Raw genomic sequence first — 9356 nt, 5'->3', positions numbered from 1 at the left:
AAGGTACAAGCATATATGCAAAAATATAAAACTTATACAATAATTTAAAATACACAAAAAAAATGTAATCAATGTAAAGTTCAATCATATGCAGTACCCACTAGATGGTGCCAACAGAACACAAATTTAATTTATCAGCACTCTACTATTTAATCAACAAGAATTTATGCTATGCTGCTTACAATTATGAGAGATATTCCATCAATTGATTATGCACAGAAATTTAAAAAAAATAAAGAAAAATGACAGATTCGAGCCCTTGCTCTGCCAAAACTATGACCAATCTCGGATAGTATTGGTAGTATCGCAAAAAAGCTTATAAATTATCGGCTTGATATCAAACTAGGGAATATAAAGATTCCCAACAGAGAAGTTCTCTTGATATCAATATTAGATCTTTTATTCAGCGATATGCATCTTCACTGAATACTGCCAATATTGATGTAGCACTAACACTATATCCACACAAAATGGGGATTTTGGCTAGATATCAAGCGAATCAATTTATCAATACTATACAACATAAAATCATACATTACCCGAGAAGGTAGGCGATAGAGTCTAGGGGAAGTCAGCTCAAGAGTTTTTTTTAGATAATCAAGATCCTTCTCCCGGCTCCCTTTCTTTTTGGTATGTGGTTTCTTAACCAAAAACTTACCAGATTAACAAACCTTCCTAGTTTGGAACTTTCCAATCATTGTCGGATAAGCGTGTACATTAATAAGGAATGTGACGTCATAACACTACCCAGAATGCACTTTTGCTACTAGTGTAGTGTTACCTACTCATACCTAGGTGGCACTGTTGTATAAGTTATAAGCATCATACCATTAAGGGTTAACTCATACATGCCTGACATCTTCAACATTGCACACACCTGACATCTAAAAGCCTTAGAACTGAGGGACAAACTTTGATACATGAACCGACTAATATAGACTCCGAGGAACATCTTGACACTTCACATTGTGAAATTTATGTTCAAATAAGAAATACAGTGAGGCCTCTACTACCACAGGTGGCATGCATCTTCTAACTGTCTAAATGACGAGTAACTATTGGTTACAAAAACACAACTTTCTCTGAACGAAGTCAGAGATATAACTGTTCAAACAGTTCATCATAACTAGAATAAGATAACCATTTAGACTTCTGAAAAGGCACAACAATGGTAATGCCATCATGGAGGATGAAAGGTAAAAACTGGTATGTTCTAATGCTTCAATAATATAACCACAAAAAACAAGATGGCTGCACACAGTTCTGTATACAAACAAGAGCTAAGAAATGGGGGTCATTCTAGACAAAAGTGGTACAATACCGACTATAAATGAGTAATGGAAGCTCTTAGCGCACATACGTGTCAGGCCCATCTACCAGGCGTCAAGGTGGCTTCCGAACACTAAATAAATATACTGCCTCACTTTGGACTTACTTAAGCCTACAATATTCAGGGCAGTGTAGGAACCAGCTACAAACTTACTCTGCTCAAGTCCCAGGTAGATGGGTGTGTTCAGTCTAAAAGAGGTTCTACCCTCAATATATTGCAAGAAAACTTAGACTAGAACCTTCAGAACCACAGGTGCATATCCATGAAGCAAACAATTACAAAAAACAAGATGGCTGCACATATTTGGTATTGCCGCGTCCGTATCGACTGGCTCTATAAACATATCACATGACCTAACCCCTCAGATGAACACAAAAAAAAAAATGGTGAAGGAATTGTGTTTCCCACCCCCAATTTCACCCTATTTCGAGTTTTTTCACGCTTCCCACTACATTGTATGCCATAGTAAATGGTGCATTCGAAAGTACAACTTGTCCCGCAAATAAGCCCTCATATGGATACCAGAAAAATGAAAATCTTAGGGCTGAAGAAAGATGGGGAAGAAAAGTGAAACCGCAAAAACGAAGGGTTAATTACTCTTACCGGTAATTGGTTTTTCCAATAGCCTCCTCAACGACACTGACAGGAGGGTATCCCCGCCCCCTGGACAGGAAACAACACTCGAGCTCCAGATTAAAAAGGCCTTCTCTCCTTACCTAAACCAGTCAATAACCAAGGACACAGAATAATGCAAGAAAAATTATTAATCAACTTTTAGTACGGTATAACAACATTCTTACCAAATAAAAATTTAAAAAAATGAATTTTAAAAGGGAGGGAACTCCCAGTGCCGTTAGGGAAGGCTATTGGAAAAAAACAATTACCGGTAAGAGTAATTAACCCTTTTCCCCGACACAGCCTGGGGACACAGCCCTAGTTGAGTGGGCTTTAAGTCCTGGCGGAGATGCAAAGTTCTTGCTGGAATAAACACAAGGAGATAGTGTCTTATCCACCGAGCAATAGTAGGCTTCCTGTCAGCTTGGCCCCTGGAACTGGAGGAGGAGAGTATGATCCGACTGCCTGAAGTCCTTTGATCTTTCTAGATAAGCAAGCAAACAGCGGCTCACATCTAGATTATGGAATCTCCTTTCTTGGTCTGTGGAGGGTGAAGCACAAAAAGATGGTAAAACTACTTTTGGCAGAAAAGCCTGACAGTGCTTAAGGATTATGCGGTCATCCAGAATCCTCAGGTATGGTGCACGACGAGAAAAAGGCCTGAATCTCGCCTACTCTCTTTGCAGTTATTGCCAAAAGAAAGGAGTTTAGAGACAGAAGCTTCATGGGAATGGTCTCGAAAGGCTCAAAAAGGAGAGTCCATTAGGACTGCAAGAACCAGGTTTAAATCCCAAAGAGGAATGGTAGAATGAACAGTTGGTGAAATTCTTACTGCACCTTTAAAAAAATTGTTTTATTAGAGTATTTTCCGCAAGTTTTATATCCAGGAAAACACTCAGGGCTGAAACCTGGACTCTTAAAAAGGTAGAGGGCTTGAGGCCTTTGTCCAATCCTGACTGTAAGAAGTCTAAAATTATAGGTACATTAGATAAGCACCGTAGCAAAGTGTTGTTCTTTGCATAATCTAGAAAGGCCCTCCAGGCTCTAAGGTATATTTTAGAGGTTATGAAAAGGAAAATAGTGAATAGTGATCTGGATTGTTTAAGACTTAACTTTTACTTATTATACGTTATAAAATATATCCCTCAAAGTGGTTCAATATAAATACAACTTTTCATAGTCCCACACTCCAGGGGACTCCTTGAAAACAAGGGAAAAACAGTGTCTACACTTCGTGTCAAACACCAAAGGGTGACAGGAACCGTTATGCCCAATCACCTTACAATTCTTTCAGCAGACACACAGAAGAGGACTCTTTGGAAACAAAAACAATTATGTCTACACTTATACTTTCAGTGTCAGACACTATAGGGTGACAAGAGCCGATATGCACGAGCACCCTAAATGTACAGAAAACAGGGTAGCAGTAATCAATATATTAATATATATTGGCACCCTATATACACAGTGATGTGAAAAGATAACATAGCAATGTATACAAAAATGCACGGCGGCATACAGAGAAAGGTATACACATTGATTAGGTACATAAATATCATCATACACAAAGGATGCACAGCTGCACCTATATCGAAAAGGTGCACGGCGGCACCGAAAAAACCCAGGGTCCTACCCTACAGTTGATAGGTTCTTCAGACACCTCCGTTCCGCTATTTCTTGGTGTGATGGTCCGGTTTTGGTGGTACGATGTCCTTAAAGTATGTGGGGGTAGCAGGAAGATGTTCCTATATATCCCTGGATGACCCTAGGGGCCCTACAATAGCCCTATTGGCCTAACCACGGAGTGTCCCACTAATTGGGCCCCCGTCCGGAACCTAACCCTGGAATTGCGTTCCCTATTTGGCCCTGAAAAGATCCCAACATGCAAGTTTCTAAAGGCAGAAACAGTCCTCATCAGGGGAATATATATCAATTACTACTACCCTGTTTTCTTTACATTTAGGGTGCTCGTGCATATTGGCTCGTCACCCTATAGTGTCCGACACAAAGTATAAGTGTAGACATAATTGTTTTTGTTTCCAAAGAGTCCTCTTCTGTGTGTGATTGTGGAAAAATTGTAAGGTGATTGGGCATAACGGCTCCTGTCACCCTTTAGTGTTTGACACGAAGTGTAGACACGGTTTCCCTTGTTTTCAAGGAATCCCCTGGAGTGTGGGACTATGAAAAGTTGTATTTATATTGAACCACTTTGAGGGATATATTTTATAACGTATAATAAGAAGTAAAAGTTAAGTCTTAAACAATCCAGATCACTATTCACCATTTTCCCTTCATGCGAGTGATCTTATATGAAAATTTCATTTTCCAATTTAGGATATATTTTAGAGGTTACCCCTTTTCCTACCTTTTAGTATGGTGGAGTTAATGAATCGGAGAGTCCTTTATTTTTCAGGGTCTGGCGTTCAATTTCCATGCAGTCAACCTGAGCTGAGGGACTTGGGGGTGGTAAACTGGTCTCCGAGATAGGACATTTGAAAGTGCAGGGAGGGTCCAGTATTCCCAGCCTGATAGCTTTAGAAGTAGGGAAAAGCAGGCTCTCCTTGGCCAGTAGGGAGCAATCATGATCACCTGTGCTTGCTCTTCCACCACTTTCTTTAGGACTTTGGGAAATAAACTGAAAAGGAGGTTAAACGTTTTTCTGCCCATAGAAAAAAAATAAAAATTCTCGCGATCTCAGCCAGTGCTTTGTTCCACGTGCCCCCTTGCTTGTGTATATAAGCAACCACTGTTGTGTTGTCCGACAGGATTTTTACCTGATGAAGGGGTCTCTTTGCGTGAAGAGCTAGCAGAACCTCGTACACTGCCGCCAGTTCTCTTTGGTTGGACGAGGCTGCCGCCATGGACTTGTCACAAGGACCTTGAACTATCAAGTCTCCCGTATGTCTTCCCCAACCTCTGCTGCTGGCATCTGTACTCACTACTGATGGATCTTTTTGACGCCAATAGACTCCAGTTTGTAAATTTCTTCTTATTCTCTACCAGGCTAGAGCTCGAAACACTCTTGATGGTAGGACTATTTTTTTTTCCCCAGAAGTTTGAGTTCCGTCCCAAGAAGTTAGAAGAAAGACTAATATTCTTGTATGGCTTTGTGCCCAACGGACTGCAGTTAGAGGATGTTAGGTGACCTAACACGGTGATGATGTTCTTGATTGTGGATTATGTTTAGTCTGCATAATTGAGTGACCTGTTAATCTAGGATTTGTTGTTTCTCTTCCGGAAGAAAGCACATCTGAAGACTTGAATCTAGAAGGACTCCTAGAAATACCTTCCTGCTAGAAGGGATGAAGTCTGATTTCTTGTGGTTTATCACCCACCCCAAGGAAAGGAAGGTCTGTTTTACCTGATCTAGGTGAAGCAGAAGTTTAAATAAAAGAATTCCACCTGTAATCTTTGAGTGACGATTTCTTTATTCCAGCAGTGGGTAATAAAACATTGATGGCATAATCTTCACACATCCAGTTAGTCAACGCGTTTCAATTTCTTTATGCAGTGCTCCACTTGTTTCCGAACTTTGTGATTCACCATCCCCCATGTTCATCCGCCCAGAACATGGGGGATGGTGAATCACAAAGTTCAGAAGCAAGTGGAGCACTGCAGACAGAGGGCAAGTCATGAGTAAGAACATTTATTTGTTCGAAATGCGTTGACTAACCGATTGTAACTGGGTGTGGAGATTATGCTATCGATATTGCCCAGTGCTGGAATAAAGAAATCGTCACTCAAAGATTAAAAGGTGCTGGAATTCTTTTATCTTTACATTCGCTGAGGTCTTACCTATATTACTGTGCACCAAGGGTGGATCATTTAGAATTTAAGTGGGTGAGCTGGATTTTCCTATATTTTCTACATTACCTGAAGTAGAAGTTTGTCTTCTGTTCTGGCTGCCACTAGAAATCCATCCAAATAGGGAATTATGAGTATTCTGTGCAGCTGTAAATATCCTGTGCGGAGATTATTTTTGGAGAATATCCGTGGGGCCGAGGATAGCCCGAAGGGCAGGGCCTGGAACTGGAAATTATGAAGGCGATTTCTTCTGTAGACCGCAATCCTCAGGTATTTTTTATGCTTCTTGAGTATTGGCACATGGTAATATGCATCCTGTATTTCCATTGTTACCATATAACAATCCTGAGGGAGGATATTTATGGTCGAATTGATGGTCTCCATCTTGAATTTTTTGTATGTCAGGTACCCGTTTAGTTTCTTCAAGTTTATTAGGAGTCTGAATGACCCGTCTGGTTTCATGATTGAAAACAGTAAAATCCTTTTTCCTGGTGTTCTGGAACCAGGATCAAAACCTGTTTCTGGAGAAGTAGTATCTCCGATTTCATGGACCGTTGCTTTTCCAAGTGAGGCATTGGCTGATTTACTACCTAAAGATTTCCCGGATGGGAAATGAACTCTAGGCTGAATCCCTCCCGAATGGAGTTTAAAATCCACGGGGAGGTGTCTATCCTTTTCCATTCAGAAACAAAAATTTTCAATCTTGCTCCGACGGGGCTTCTGGCGTCATTGGGAGGATTTTGTCGGGTTTTCTGGGTTAAAGAGAAACCCTTTTCCTCTACCTTTAGATGATTGCCATTTCCCAGAGTAGTCTTTTTTCCTTTGATCTGCCTTTTGCCGGTTTCTTTGATTTCAAAAGGATCGTCTTTGTTGAAAAAAAAACAATTCTCTGTTGGGAATCCTTTTTTCTGTCAGACGCTTACTCCAGGATGTTGTCCAGAACTGACCCAAAAGAGAATTTCCTTCACAGGGTATAGAACAAAGGCAATTTTTAGATGATGTATCTCCTGACCAGGAACGAAGCCAGACGGTCCTTCTTGCCACATTAGAAATTGTGGCTGATCTGGAAGATAACTTCACTAAATCAGCGGAGGCATCGGCAAGGAAGCTTGTTGCTTGTTTTAATGTTGGTAAAGAAGCTAAGATCTCTTCCCTAGGTGTTCCGGCTGCTAGATGATTTTCCAATTGGTCCAGCCAGACTGCCAACGATCTAGCCGTGCAGGTGGAGGAAATACTGGGCCTTAGCATTGTGGTATTTGTTTCCCACACCTTCTTGAGAATGCTCGCACATTTCTTCTCCATGGGATCGTGTAACAAACCCATATCCTCGAATGGGAGGGAGGTTTTCTTAGAGATGCGTGCTACTGGAGCGTCCACTTTGGGCGTTTTATTCCATAGTGCCGCATCAGAGTTCGCAAATGGGTGTTTTTTCCTAAAGGAGTTTTGTAACAGGGTTTCTCCTCTCTAGGTCTTTCCATTTTCTAGAGATTAGATCCCTAATACTGCTGTGTACAGGGAAAACACGTCTCCTTTTCTCTTGCAGACCCTCAAAACATCTGGTCTTAAACCAACCGGCTTTCTTTAGGGTCCTCTATATCCATTGTTTGTCTTATTGTTTTTTAGAAGACTGATTCCTCTGCCAGAAATAATGGTTTCCCATATCAATCTATTGAGGATTCAGAGCTGCCCTCAAATACTTCCCCTTCATCAAAATCAGACTCGCAAAAAGGGAGGCTGTGGGTTTTTTGAGAGGTAGACGCCTGTGGGGGAAGAGGGCGGTAACCTTGACTCCACCGCCGCATTCACTTCCTCTCTGATCAAAAACGGTATAGGGCAAGAAGCCCGGGACTGCCTTCCACTGAAGGGCTTATGCCAAAGGACGGAGAAGAGAGCCCAAGCATCCCTGGAACCTCCAACCTCTGCGGCGGCCCTCCCAGCTGGGGAAATTAGTAAGGCCGTGCAAATTCTTCTAGGAATGACAGGAGCATCCGCACCGTCTAGGAAACACTAAGGAGAGGAGGCCTTTTTAATCTGGAGCTAGCGTTTCCTGTCCAGGGGGCGGGGATACCCTCCTGTCAGTGCCGTTGGGGAGGCGCCGGGGAAAACAACCTCCAGTATCCCAGGAGTTAAAGACCCAACTTCTGCTGTACATGTACCGTGGAGGTCAGGAAGAGGTTAAAATCTGCAGCACGTCAATTGTGCAATGCCACCCCTTCTGTATAGTGATTTTGTTGTAGAAGTCAATTTTCCTCACTTTAGGGGAATAAAAAATTCCTTCCCGACTCCAATCAGGCATCAGAATAACTCCCTGGATCAACGGGAAGGAATTTTTTATTCCCCTAAAGTGAGGAAAATTGGCTTCTACCTCAGTTTTTTTTTTGCCTTCCTCTGGATCAACTTGCAGGATGACAGGCCGAACTGGATGGACAAATGTCTTTTTTCGGCCTTATGTACTATGTTACTATGACTTCAATGAGGTTATTACCATATTTTGCGGCATATAAGATTACTTTCTAACACCAGAAATGATTTTCAAAGGTTGGGGGGTCGTCTTATACACCGGGTATTAGGCAGCACAGGGGAGAAGGAAGCAGTCCCTCCCTCCCCCCTGTGCTGCCCGCTGCCACCAATGATGAGAGAGGGGTGGAGGAGGGGCTTGTGGTTTGATTATTTATTGCATAAAAAATTATTTTATAGACATGTCGCTGTTTTGTGCCCAGCCGCGCCCCGAATACTGGATCCCAGCACCACCCCTCTTAATTTATTCACTGCACTTCCGTTTTTTCTCTTCTGAAGCCGCTCGTAATCTCACGCATGCGCAGTTGGAGCACTCGCTCATTCTTGCTGTGAGGGCGGAGGGAATAGAGGAGACAGCGCCAACTAACTGCGCATGCGCTAGATTACGAGCGGCTTTAGAAGATAAAAAAAAAGAAGTGCAGTGAATAAATTAAGATAGTGGCAGCGCTGGGATCCAAGATTCAGGGCGCGGCTGGGCACAAAACGGACAGCCCCTTGGGCACAAAGGTACTGGAAATTTGCATATCTATAAAATTGCATTTTTGCAATATATATGGTAAACCACAGGTGGGGTTAACAATAGTACAGTATGTTTTTTATTACAACAATGAGATTCTGGGTAACTCATTTAACCCAGTGTAATTGCTGGGCTCCGATACCATGGCAGCCAGGACGCTACTGAAGCCCTGGCTGCCATCGTCAGTTCCCTAGACTGTAGAAGATCGTTTTTGAGACAAGGAGGGCTGGGCATTTCAATTAAAATTACCATATTGAAATCAAATCGGCTGTTTTAAAATTTTTATTTAGTGTGCGTTGGAAGAGGGGTAGTCTTATACGGGGAGTATAGCCCAAACCCTCTATTTTAAATGGAAAAGTTGGGGGTCGTCTTATGCGCCCAGTCGTCCTATACGCCGGAAAATACGGTAACTAGAAAATCAGCAACAAAAGCCACATATAAACAGAAACGGAGAATGCACTGGTGCGGGCCCCATCTAGATAGATGAACCCACTGCCCCGGACCCTCAGCTCAGCACGCTGGGGGAGATTCATCATGAAGGGAAGCTTTGACGTCAGCTTCACTTACAACTAT

The sequence above is a fragment of the Bufo gargarizans genome, chromosome 2 (assembly GCF_014858855.1).
Source record: "Bufo gargarizans isolate SCDJY-AF-19 chromosome 2, ASM1485885v1, whole genome shotgun sequence".
NCBI lineage: Eukaryota > Metazoa > Chordata > Amphibia > Anura > Bufonidae > Bufo > Bufo gargarizans.
Note: the sequence above shows the minus strand (reverse complement) of the source record.